This window comes from Lissotriton helveticus, chromosome 3_2 (assembly GCF_964261635.1).
Source record: "Lissotriton helveticus chromosome 3_2, aLisHel1.1, whole genome shotgun sequence".
Taxonomy (NCBI): domain Eukaryota; kingdom Metazoa; phylum Chordata; class Amphibia; order Caudata; family Salamandridae; genus Lissotriton; species Lissotriton helveticus.
The window spans coordinates 257,824,675-257,837,898 of NC_136062.1; the positions used below are offsets into that span (position 1 = coordinate 257,824,675).

Here is a 13,224-nt window from a genome sequence, read left to right on the forward strand (position 1 = left end):
TTGCAGTGTAATTTTTTTAACAGGACCTTTGTTGTATACTTGTAGCTATTCTCTGAGCCTGCTGTGAGGGTCAGAGCAGGGTCATAGAATAGTTGCAAGTAGGCAACTGAACTCTGAAGGGGCCCCTCAGGAAGCACTACAGGGAATGGTTACTAATGATAAGATGAACGTTTGCACCTGCTGAGTGCTTTCAGTTTTGCAAAAATCCAAATAGCCAGCAGCATCCACAAAAAGTAATCCTTCCAGGTCAAGATCCAAATCAAAGTGACCAGCACATGAGGAAAGCACTGGGAGGAGCCTGCTGGACAGGAACAGGAAGTTGAAGACTGTGGGGCACTTCCTTCCTCCCCCCCCCCAAAATGGACTCCTTGCAAAAAAAAGTGTAGGCAAATGTCAACCTGAGGAGTTATTCTGATAAAAATCATAATTTTCAAGGTTTATGCTGCCTGCTGGTGGATTTCAATGTGCAAAATTGCAAATTTTGCAATCTCGCAATTGCGAGATTATCGCTGCCCGCCGCATCTACGTGTTCGCAAATGTTTACTCCCGCAAAATTGTATAGTATTCTAGTTGGCAAGTGCGACTGGCCGCCTTCCTCGAGACGAATGGATCCCTCGACCCCTCACAGTCTGGCTTCCGAGCGAACCACAGCACCGAGACCGCCCTCATCGCTGCCACCGATGACATACGAACTCTGATGGACAACGGAGAAAAAGCGGCACTCATCCTCCTGGACCTCTCCGCGGCCTTCGACACTGTCTGCCACCGCACCCTAGTACAGCGCCTCGGCAACATCGGAATCCAGGACAAGGCACTGGAATGGATCACCTCCTTCCTCGACGGCAGAACACAGAGAGTCCGTCTACCACCGTACAAGTCAGAGGCCACCGAAGTCATCTGCGGCGTACCCCAAGGATCCTCGCTGAGCCCAACCCTCTTCAACGTCTACATGAGCCCCCTCGCGACCATCGCACGCCAACACAACCTGAACATCATCTCCTACGCCGATGACACCCAGCTGATCCTCTCCCTGACCAACGACCCCGACGCCGCCAGAGCCAACCTGCACGAAGGGATGAGAGAGGTAGCCGAATGGATGTCGACCAGCCGCCTGAAACTGAACTCAGACAAGACGGAGGTCCTAATCCTGGGATCCTCGCCCTCCGCCTGGGACGACTCCTGGTGGCCCCCCGCCCTGGGCACCGCACCTAAACCGACGGACCACGCACGCAACCTGGGCTTCATCCTGGACTCCTCCCTCTCCATGACCAGACAAGTCAACGCCGTCTCCTCGTCATGCTTCAACATCCTGCGCATGCTACGGAAGATCTTCTGGTGGATCCCCACCGAGACGAGGAAGACGGTCACCCAGGCCCTCGTCACCAGCCGACTGGACTACGGCAACGCCCTCTACGCCGGAACCACCGCCAAGCTCCAGAAAAGACTCCAGCGGATCCAGAACGCCTCAGCAAGACTCATCCTCGACATCCCCCGACACAGCCACATCTCCGGACACTTGAGAGACCTGCACTGGCTCCCGGTCAACAAGAGAATCACCTTCCGCCTCCTCACCCACGCGCACAAAGCCCTACACGACCAAGGCCCGAGCTACCTCAACAACCGGATCAACTTCTACACTCCCACGCGCCTCCTCAGATCAACCAGCCACGCCCTCGCCGCCGTCCCCCGCATCCGAAGAGCGACAACAGGAGGAAGGTCCTTCTCCTACCTGGCTGCCAAGACCTGGAACTCACTCCCGTCCGACCTGCGCATGACCCAAGACCACCTCTCCTTCAGGAAGAAGCTCAAGACCTGGCTGTTCGAGCAGTAACGGCACCCCCCCCCCTCCCAGCGCCTTGAGACCCTACGGGTGAGTAGAGCGCTCTATAAATGTCTTGATTGATTGATTGATTGACCAAGCAAAAAATCCGCTTCCCACGGATTTACGAATTTTCGGCAAGTTCGCGAGAGTTCGCGGATTGCGAATTTGCCGAAAATCCGCAAAATCCGCAAGCGGAACGGATTTTACGCTCATGCTTAATGGCTACATAGCTGTATTTCACAAAACTGCATCTATGCCTGCTACTATATGCACTCTTGTGTGCAGTGGCAGGTGAGAAGTCCCACATGCGGGGCAGATTCTGATAGCCCAACCAGGCCCATGTTCAACTGGTGTGAGAGGAGAGCCGTGGACACCATCCCGGGCTCAGTATATATGCAGAAGAGCAGCCGGGTCAAAGATGAAGAAGACAGGCTGAGGGTTTAAGAGCTTCTGAGAGTCAGAGCAGCTTCTTCCTCTTCCCTTCCCTCACACTCTTGATGCACTAGGGCACCTTGAGAACTCTGTTGCTCCATGCATACTGCTCTCTGGCTGCAGTGTCTTCACATATCGAATCGCTGCACACTGCCCCTTTGTGCTGCAGTCCCTCTCTGTGCATACTTACAAAGAGCCTTTGTGCACAAGCTTGTGCTCCGCGAACTCAGCTGCTCAGTCCATCCCCTCTTTTCTGTCTTTAACCCCTCCACTTCCGCAAAACGGCAGGGCTGTGTCGGCCATTGGCCGACGGCAGCACCAGCGAGGTAGCGTTGCCGTCGGCGAATGGCCGACAGCAGCATGGAAGAGGTTAATACTGATCTGGACTCCCTGCTGCTCCGGTCAAACACAAACTGTTTTCGATTGTTCGGCATACTTGTGCTCCAGGGGCATTGCATCTCAGATGCATGCAGCTGTTTTCACGGCAAGAGAACAGCTGTGTTTGTACGACAAACAGCACAGCACTATGGGTGTGCTATACACTCTACATCTATATGGCTTCTATTTATACGACATACAGTACCATGTAGAAACAATAGAGAACTGTGCTTCCAACACAACATATATCTCAAAAACCTGCATCTGTTTTATACCACATGCCGTACAGTCCTGCCATTACATGGTATGCAGTACGGCACAGCACTGCACAGTACAGTACAGTACAGTGCAGTACAATATTACTAGGTGGCCGGCATATAATGCAGCACAGCAACTCTATGATAAGGTACAACTCTTTATATACATGGTACACAGCATTTTCATCCTTTGTGACTCATGGTTGTCAGCAGTGGTGGCTGATAGGGAACAGGGGTAACCGGGAGCATGGGGGTCAAAAAATAAATATTAAAAAAACACCTTTTCACAGCTGTCATCCTTCCATTGTGGCTTCTCTTCGACACGTCCGGAACCAGGAAGCACCCAGGCTCCCGTAAGCCAATTACAACACTGCAATGCTGTGATTGGTCTGAGCACTGTGGTTTGGCACTCAGATGGACACATGCAGCCTGTGAATGTTCTCCACCCAGGCTGTGTATTACAGCCTGTTAGAGAACATGCAGAGTGTTCATGACTATTCGGCCTGCCCAAGATGGCCGGCCAAACTGTCAAGCGCACTTAAGTGCATAAACCACTCCTCCCCCTGTGACATCAGCCCCACCCACCCAGTCCCGTAGCTTCGAAAAATAAAATGATTATAACAATGTTATTATCATTTGTTTCATTTTCCGACACTCCTACGCCTTAGTGGAGGAGCCGCTACTGCTGTATACTACAGAATAAGGACTGCCATGCTGCTAGAGGGCTACCCTGCTGCCTGATACCTGCTTTGCTTTGTGAGAAAGAAGGCTGTAGCTCCACTCTTAATCCTGGGATGAAATGACACCAAGGGTCAGCTGGCTAACCTCCTGTAAAGTAAAATACATTGGTGTATAAAATGAATATCTTACTCGGGTATCGGAGCCAGTAGGAAACAAACTATAATTCCCATGATCCCTGGGGACACACTTTACGCCGGACGCGACACCAATGCTTGATGCGCAGCTGCACCCCCAGCCCTGCAACAGGGAAGGCTGTGGGAAAGAGACAGCACACAATATAAACTGTGGGCATCACAGTGATAACGCTATACAGCAGGGACAGAGCTCAGGACACATTTAGGTATTTCCGTAGGCACAGCACCCTTGAAGTGGTGAGCATTAAAAATAATAAAAAAGCTCAGGTAACATATAAGGGGGACATATACTAACTATGAGATAGTATCCGGGTCCCATAGGGTTGTGCCCCGCCTGGCCCAGTGGGGTTTGGAAAGATACTGACAGTGGTTAGGACTGTTTGTCTCTACCAGTGTGCGACTTTTATTTCTTCACTACCACAAAGTAGTGCAGTGAAGTTTTGCAGTGAAAATACAACAATTGCACCCAAGTAATGTCTAGTCTCATGTGTGTACATGATGATATCATTGCACAAAAGTTGTGTTGGTTAAATTATGCAATATCTGCATGCTAGCACGCAAAATAAATGTTGTGTTGTGTGTTTGTCACCATATAAAAAGATGATTGACTGTGAATAGCAAGTCTGTTTGTTTTATATGCCATTTTTTTTTGCATTCTTAACACAGGCATTAATAAGAGCCCTGATAGGAAACTCAGGCAAGTAGGCCTGTCATGTATGTTCAATGTTACATGTTCTCTTTTTACCCTGACCAAATATGATTTGGATACAAATACCACAGTGCATCTACATTTATCTCATGATGAAAACCCCAAACCCAAAGTGGCCTAACCATGTAGGACTAAAAAAGACTGACTGATTAGTGAGGCATAATAATACATTACACTTTATTCTGACATTCAAGAAATACCAGTTTTTAGCCATACCAGAGTTACCAGAATGAAGGCACACCTTGGTGACCACTAGTTTTTTTATCTATACTATATTAGACCCCGTCTAGAGTCACACATCAAAATTGCTCTCTGTAATTTTGTGGACCCCATTCTGGTTTATATGGACTAGGATGAGACCTGAGGATGAAGCATGACACCAATAGGGTGTGCGAGGGTCAACAAAAACTATGCAGGGTTGATCGCACCAGGATTTTTTACCTAGTCAGTTGACTGATACCACATGGCTGAAGGACACCTTTAAAGTGAAAGCTACTTTTTTACTTACCTCTTGGTAAACAGGGGGGACATTCTTATTTTGGATAGTACATACCTTAAGTATGATATGACTGTCACTAGCACAGGGACAATTTTGCATTTGTCAATCATCATTCCACGAATACAGCTGATATGAAATTAAGTGGTTGCATTCATATTTCTATGCATTGAGCATGTATTGATTGGCTACATCATTCAACTCTGAATACCAAGTCCTCATCTGGCAACAATTTAGGAAGTAAAGTCGTTTCATCCTTATAAATATTGAGTGCATAAAATAAATATCTGTTCAAGGAATTGACAGTTTCATATTTTCTCAGAAGTGCTAAAAGTAATGTCCTTGATTTTAAAGTTTCTAGGCTGATATCAAAAAGTCCAACCCTTCTCAACCAATAATTTCCGGCACATGACTGTGTGTTGCTTGTTGGAAGGCTATTGTGGCTGAGGCAACGAGTCGAATTCGACAGTAACAAAATGGTCTGAGTATGTTTTTACACAGTTTTTGTTTATTTTGTTACATCCTCTATATGTATGTGCAAAGTTATGTTTTGTTTGAACTAGTGCCACACACACCTCTTCACATACACTAACTAGTCTTTGCCCTCCCCCAAACCCGAACATGAACGTACAGAATGTGTCAAGAATGCCCTTTCAGAGCCTAGACTTTACAGTACATTTTAATAAAAATTGGGCTCTGAAATGAAATGTTTGTACTCAATGTTCTAACAAACTTTCTCTTCTCGGGTACAGAACCTTCTAAAACCCACCTACAGAAAAGCAGTCTCGCTCACTTAGCTTGCTGTAATCCAGCTTTGGCCTTTGTCTATGTAGTCAGAGGGAGGAGGCAGCAGTGGAAGTGAGTTACCCCTGTGTGGAATGTGAATGGAAGCCTCCTAAGAAAAACTTTGGCCACCTGTTCGTATTATTCTATTTTTATTTACAAATGAACTAGTGGTTGATTCTTTGTGTTGGAAGTGGAAAATTGCCATTATGATGGCTCTGTGTATGGTGGCTCTACGCAAAAATGAATATCACAAAGGACATTTCTGTTTCATTTATGTTGGAATTCGGTTACTGGTTAAGGGATGTGAAACCCACCTCAACCAGCAGCCCACAATTTCTCTCAGTAGAACCAGAGTTGTACTATTTTAAAGTTTTGCATAAAAATAGTGCCTGGAAGCACAAAGCGCAACTGAAGCTATCGGGTCGTGCTGCATCAGGATAAAGTCACAAGTTCAGGTCAACAGTGATGGAGCATGGGCCAGATACAGGGAACAAGTTAAGCCTGCCGAACAAGAGTATCTTAAATTATGGTTGTGGAGCATTGTGAGATCCCGCATTGATGATGCGTCATGCAGAGGCAGTTCCAAGGAGAATGTGGGCTGCGATGCTTGGTCCTGCATCAGGGATACATCGCGCATCAACGGCTCCAAAGTGGAGCTGCGAGATGCATTGCGCTGCATTGGTTCTGCTCACAAGACCACAGCTGGGCTGGCAGATCACCTCCAGGCCCCCTTCCAAGGATCCAGGACTGGGGTGCCACCACTTTGGGGGGCAAGACTCACCCCAAGCTAAATCCAGGTGCTGGGTATCTGTCCCTTAAAGCTGATAAGGAAGCCAGTCTACTAGCACGTGGAGCCACTCTGGTGGTCATGGGTTCAAAATGCAGGTCCAGTCTCAGACAGCATTGTGGGGGCAACAGAATAGCTGTCCTTCCTGCTGCAGAGCAGCACAGCAGGACTTGTGAGTCTTCCACAGGTCCATAGGTGTACTGAAGAGTTGGGTCTAAGGGTACATTATTTATAACTGGTGCCCACTTTGAAGTAGGAGAATGTTCTGGAGGTTTCCACCCCCAAAGGTGTTTGGAATTGCATGCCTCCCTGCCCTGGCCCCAGCTTGTCTGAGGTCACAATAGAATAGTGCCAAACCATTTGTGAGTGTGCTCAGGTAGCGTCTTTGTGATGTGCAAGCGTGATAGGTGACAGCCACTCCCCCATGCTACAAACACCTATGCTGTTTTGTCACACAGTCTGGGAGCAATACACAAAGACCAACTGCCAGCTACACCTGGTCATGTGATCCAGGATACAGGCTGCAGGAACCAAATGGTTGAGGCAAGAAGCCACCAAATTTCTAAGTGTTAAAAACAACAAGGTGATGGATGGAATGCTCAAATTAATCTCAGCCACCGCAAACGCTGGGGCCACATCCCCAGCATATCCGGCGCACTCAGAGCGTCAAATGCTAAAAAACAAGGTGATAAACGGAATGCTCCAATTTATCTCAGCCACTGGCAATCCCTCAGGCCACATCCCAATCAATTGTTTTTTTGCCCACCACGCCAACTCAGTTTGGACCCAGCAATATGCAAATCAGCTTTGACCCTTCTCATGGGAAGAGTCCAGCCCAAACTGCCAGTCCAGGTCGTCCCTGAACCGGAACACCAGCAACCTAGGACGGTTTCGCACTAGTATGGGCTCTTCAGCCAGGTTAAGCGTGGTTCCAGTGCCACAGTGCACACTTAGGGCTTCAAATGCAAAAAAACAACAAGGTGATGGATCAAACACTCAAATTAATCTCAGCCACTGGCAATCGCTCGGGCCGCATCCCAATCCATTGTTTTCTTCCCACCAAGCCATATGCAAATCAGCCTTGACCCTGCTCCTCATGGGAAGAGTCCAGCATCAGGGGCGGCTCTAGGCTCATGGTGGTCCTGGGCTGGGAGCGTAGGTATGGGGCCCGGAAGAGGGGGTCCGGGCGGGGCGGAGGGTGGAGGCCAGTGAAGAAGGGGGGATTGGTGGGGAGGTCAGGGTGTTTGAAAGTGGAACAGAGCCGGAGGCCGCCAAATCCCTGCCAGGGGCCACCACGCAAATTTGTATCCATCCTCAGAGGATTATTATATTAAGGATATATATTGGGGTGGTGGCCCCTGGGGTTTGGTGGCCCTGTGCAGGTGCACAGCTTGCACATGCCTAAGACCGCCCCTGCCAGCATGGTTCATACTGTGTCACTGGAACGAAACTGTACCCGGATGATGAGCTTATAAATAGGGTGATACCGGTCCTGGGTTGCTTGTGTTCTGGTTCATAGAGGACCTGGCTTGGCAGTTCAGGCTGGACTGGTCCGATCAGAGCAGGGTCAAGACTGATTTGCATATGGCTTGGTCTAAACTGACGTGACATGGTGTACAAATTAATGACGGATTGGGATGCTGCCCGAGTATTTACCGTTGGCTGAGATTAATTCAAACATTCCATCCATCACTTTTTTGTACACTTTAACTTTCTAAAAGTGAAATTTTCAGAATTGTGACTTAGAATCCGACTTTACCATTAAAGAAGGTTTTAGATAGCAATTCTTTATACCCCAAACTTGATATTCCTACTTGCTCATATAGAAAGTTAGCACTTATTAAATGTAATAATGCAATCCAATGTAATTCGATGAGAGAGGTAGGCCTTGCATTAGTGAAAAACGAATTCTAGAGTTTTGTACTACCAGAACATATAAAAAGTAAAAGTACATGTCCAAACCTTTAAATGCGCCACATCTGCCTTCTGGGCTGTTTCGGTCCTACCCCAAGGCCACTTTTACGTCATCCCAAGTTTTTTGCCCATCCTGACCTCCAGATTAGCATCCAAAGGAAATCTTTTAAATTGAAATGTCTATCAACACGTTAAGAATTGAGGCTATCCACAGAGATAATGAAACCCTCTGTTTTGAAGAAGCAGCTGATCTTGATTAGCTATGACATGCAACCCTACCTAGCTAATGTGTACAATCCGCACTATAGATTTGTGCTGACAAGTTTCTGGTTGGACATTTTCCACCACCTGTTTAGCTTCCCCACCATTAATACCTGGTCACACCAGCCTCTGAAATGCCCATGTGACAATGATCCTACCCAGAGTACCATCCAAATTCTCTTTTTTATACTATGTATGAATGAAAGGGGGACCCTGAATGCATCTGGGTCTGATTGCTTTCACTATTATATTTGAGGTTAAAAACTGGCATGTTATGGATGTACCTTTAGTAAGATTTGAAAAGTCTGTAATTGTTTGTTATTAAAAAAGTCTCCTATTGTTGTGATTAGTGGCATGTGAAATTGGTGCAATTGCTTGGACATTTGGCAAAATTACCCGTACAAATACTAAATGCAAATCCTTCTATCGAAACACTTGATGTGGCATTCGAATCAAGTGTTTCAGTAGTGGATTTCTGGTAATTGTTACCCCAGGCCACTTATTCAGTTATCACTATTCTGATGTTGGTTTATGCAGTCTGAATGTGTCCTGGTTGTGGATGTGCCAAGAACCACCCGCGTTGGACAGCTTGTATGCAAGATAAGCAAGTGGGCTGGTTATGCTGGCTTTGTAAATGATATAGCTGGTTTTGAAGATGGTGTGGGCAGGAATAGAGTGCAATCTAATGGGGGTGATGTGATCATATTTGTTCGGGCCCTGGGTGAAACATACTGTGGCTTGTAGGATGCCCTACTAGAGTGGAATCCATAAGGCCATGGATCAGGGCAGTATCACCATACAGATGTGTGACTACAAGGGATTTGAATAGCAGGTCTGACGTGGCTTTCTGGTAGAAAGGGTTTTACTTTCTTTAGAAAACAGAGCTGGTACAAGGTCATTTTTGTGGTTTTGTCAAAGAGTTCCTTTGTATATTGATAAACCTTGATGGTATCTGTGAGTACTATAAGGTGGGTACTTAGTCTAGAGGGGCATGGTGGGAACACAATGGACTGGAATGCAGCCACAGTAATTAACAGTGGCTGAGATTAATTCAAATATTCACTTCTTCACCTTATTCTTTTGCAGTTGATGCCCTAAGTGCTAAGGGTATGCCCAGACGTGGGTTCCATGCTCGCTGTGACATAGGAATCAAGCTACATCCTACTGATAAACCCCAAGTAGGGCAAAATCAGTCTTGGGTTGCTTGTGATCTTTCCTGCAGGAGGTTTCATCTGGCAGGTCACAACGTACTGTTGTCATGTAGAGCATGGTCGGTACTGATTTGCATAAGGTAGGCCATTGTATAAAGTGAAATAGTGTATTGGAATGCAATCCTAGTAATTGCCAGTGACTGAGATTAATTTAAGCATTCCATCTATCACCTTATTGTTGCTGCGGTTATATGTGGGTAGAGCACCAAGCAGCTCAATGTAGAGGTTGAATATGTCAGGTGACATAATAGGACTCTATGGTACTCCACAGGTGACAGGGATATTTTGAAACCTGGAGGTGCCAATGTGAACAAACTGGTGTAATTTGGAAAAGTAGGAGGGAAACCAGTGAAAGATAATTGAGACGACTCCCATCGTAGACATCTAGGTGCGAATGATGGTGAGGTAAGCGACTGTGTAGCAGCAACATCTGGAGGCTGGGATAATCTTCATCTGTGGTCAGAAAGGCATTGTTTGCAATATGTTAGGGAGAAGTCTCTGTGCTGCAGAGTGATCTGTAGCCAGACTGGTAGTTGTGCAGGAGTTATCATTGATGTGATCTTGGAGTTGAATATGAACTGCTTTTTCAATGATCTTGCCAATGAATAGTGAGTGATGAGCCTGTAGTTGGTGAGGTTTTCAGAGTCTAGCAGAGGTTTCTTCAAGAATGGGGCGAATCTGCCTTGTCTTGAGAATTCTGGGAAGATGCCTTGAGTGATTGAGGCATTTACAATGGTGAGTACAGGTGAGAGAGCGTGGCCGGAGAGATCCTTGATGAAGAATGAGAGTTAGACATCATCTTCATAAGAAGTGACCTTCAGGGAGTCAGCTATGCAGTGAGATCTGCAAGCAATACATCTTTGAAGGCTGTCCATTGCTGGATTAGGCTAGAAGAGGTGGCCGTAAAAGACGATACAGACTTGGTTTTGTCATCAAGTTGCCAAGCGCAAGTGAGGTCAATTCACCTCCCAGAGAGATTTTTACTCATTCGCGATCATCAATGTCAAGTTGGTGAGCGCGAGCGGGGAAAATCATTCTCCCGGCAAGATTTCTCAACACGGGCGGTCGAGTAAAAAATCGACTCGAGCGGCAGAAAGGAAGCAGCACCTGCTTGCACTGTGCATAGTGCCGTTTGTGATGATTGCACAGTGCGGACAAACACCCGGCGCTGAAAATCACAGCTAGCTGCATTGATCTAACGCACTCCACCACTTGCGGAGTTCTGTATACCACGGCATAGGTTTTTTTTGCACTTCACTGAGTTCTGCAACTCCCAACAGTGCAAAAGGACATGACTCCCACAGACATGATGCCTATGTGGACTTAAGAAAATAGGAGAATATGTTTTGGAGGTGATGAGGAGAAAAGGTAAGCTGCAGTGAAGAGAACATTCTGTTCACTTTTTCCCACATACTTCTGAAATCACAGATTTCACCCTCCTCTCCCTCCCCCCTCCACAAACGCAACCCCAACTGGAGCTGGAAGCTAAAGCTGCACAGGCAAGAATAATCCACCTGGTAAAACTTGGTGAAGGAAAAGAATATTTTTCTTTAACAAGAATATCTTTTCTCGAACACACAATACGGTGAGGGTCAGGGTAACAGAGTATTTGCCATTGAGGAAATCATGGTGTTGATTTAATGGAAGCAGGCACTTGATGATCATATTTTGGAAAATTGCAATACCAAAGCAGATGGAAAGGTCAGGTGGAAAATTATGGAGTACGTATCTATTGCAGTCACTCAGGGATCTGGGCTGGTCCATGTACATAGACCACAATTCCTTCTCATCAAATTCATCATCTTTTTTTCCAGCTTACCACCTGCTTGTTTTTTCTGTTTTTCTTTTTCCCTTCCTGTTTTCCCTACCCAAGATTTTTGTTTTCGATTCCTGCTAGAGACTTTGCACTCTCTAGTTGAACTGCCAGAGATGGCGTTCGGAAAAAAGACACCACACAGCCTTGGCTCTGGCAGAGGTGTGGCGCAGTGGCGAGGGCAGCTGACTCCGGAGCGCAGTTCAGCTCAGCACCATGTGATTTTGGGCAATAGTTCACTTACCGCTATATGTATCAAGCTATTTAGCATTCGCAAAGGCCGAAATTCTGCGAATTTCGGCCTTTGCGAATGCTAATTAGACAAATGGAATGTATCAAACAAGTTTGATGCAAAATAAGGAATAGCAAAATTTGCTAATCCTTATTTTGCGATTGCACTTAAGGAATTGCAAATTTTGCGATTCCTTAAATGCAATGTATCAAACAAATAATATGCCAAAAATGCCATTAAGGATTAGCAAATTACCACCAACTTCTAGTTGGTGGTAATTTGCGAATTCTTATCAAAAAGCTTTTTTGAAAAAAACCAAAGGTGCCATATGACGCCCATACATGCCCTTAGGGCATGTATGTGCGCCATATGCCCCCAAATGTCTTTTTCAGGGGTGCAGCAGGGTGTTCTTGAGACACCCCTGCACCCTTGGAAAAATCCCTAATTTGCGATCAGCAAATTGCTAATTGCAAATTGCACTTTCATTCCTATGGGCCTCCTGGCCCATGGAAATGAAGGGGTAATTTGCGATTGACAATTTGCTAATCTCAAATTAAGGAATGCTAAGGAATCGCTATTGGAAAGCGATTTTGTACATACATACCGTTTTGCATTTCCTAAATAGCGATTCCTTAAAATTCGCTATTTAGGAAATGCAAAATGGTTTGTTGATACATATAGCGGTTAATCTCCCCGACAGCCGCTAACGCCTTGAGACCCTTAGGGCTGAGTTATTGGAGCTTTACAAATACCTGAATTATTGGACGAGGGCTGCTATATGACATATTGCTGGAAGGGAGAAGACTAGAATAGCAAATTCCTCCCATATGCATCATATATTCCTTTAGTGATTGTGTTTCAAAACTTTCCCTGCAGTGTGTGTTTATGGTCTTGATAGAGTTTAAAATGTAAATTAAAAAAAACACTTCTGTGTTAGGTGGAAGGCAGTATGCATTTCACAGAAAAGAGCCGTAGAAGAAATTTGCCCGCAATGACGGCTGTGTGGACTTTGACTCCAAATCAGCAGTGCGGCCAACAATTAGCAGTTCTTGGAAAGGGCGGCCTGACTAGCGTGTCCACAGGCTGCCAAGTGCAGATGGATCAAGGGGTGGTGTGAGAGTGGCAGCCTGAATACTAAATGAGAGACCCGCAGAGGGCAGGGAGATGCTGAGGTACTCTGAGATGGTACGTTGTTAAACAAAACTGTGCAGGTGGACTGCTTTGCCTATCCCATTCAAATCAAACTCGTAT

At 46.2% G+C, this 13,224-nt stretch overlaps 2 long non-coding RNA genes across 2 annotated transcripts in view; one reads left to right on the forward strand and one right to left on the reverse strand.

The window, feature by feature from the left end:
• Positions 1–13,224, forward strand: part of LOC144826286 (uncharacterized) — a 485,735-nt gene that overhangs the window by 426,655 nt on the left and 45,856 nt on the right. The window lies entirely within an intron of this gene.
• The window catches only part of LOC144826287 (uncharacterized), a 195,781-nt gene that overhangs the window by 98,312 nt on the left and 84,245 nt on the right, over positions 1–13,224 (reverse strand). The window lies entirely within an intron of this gene.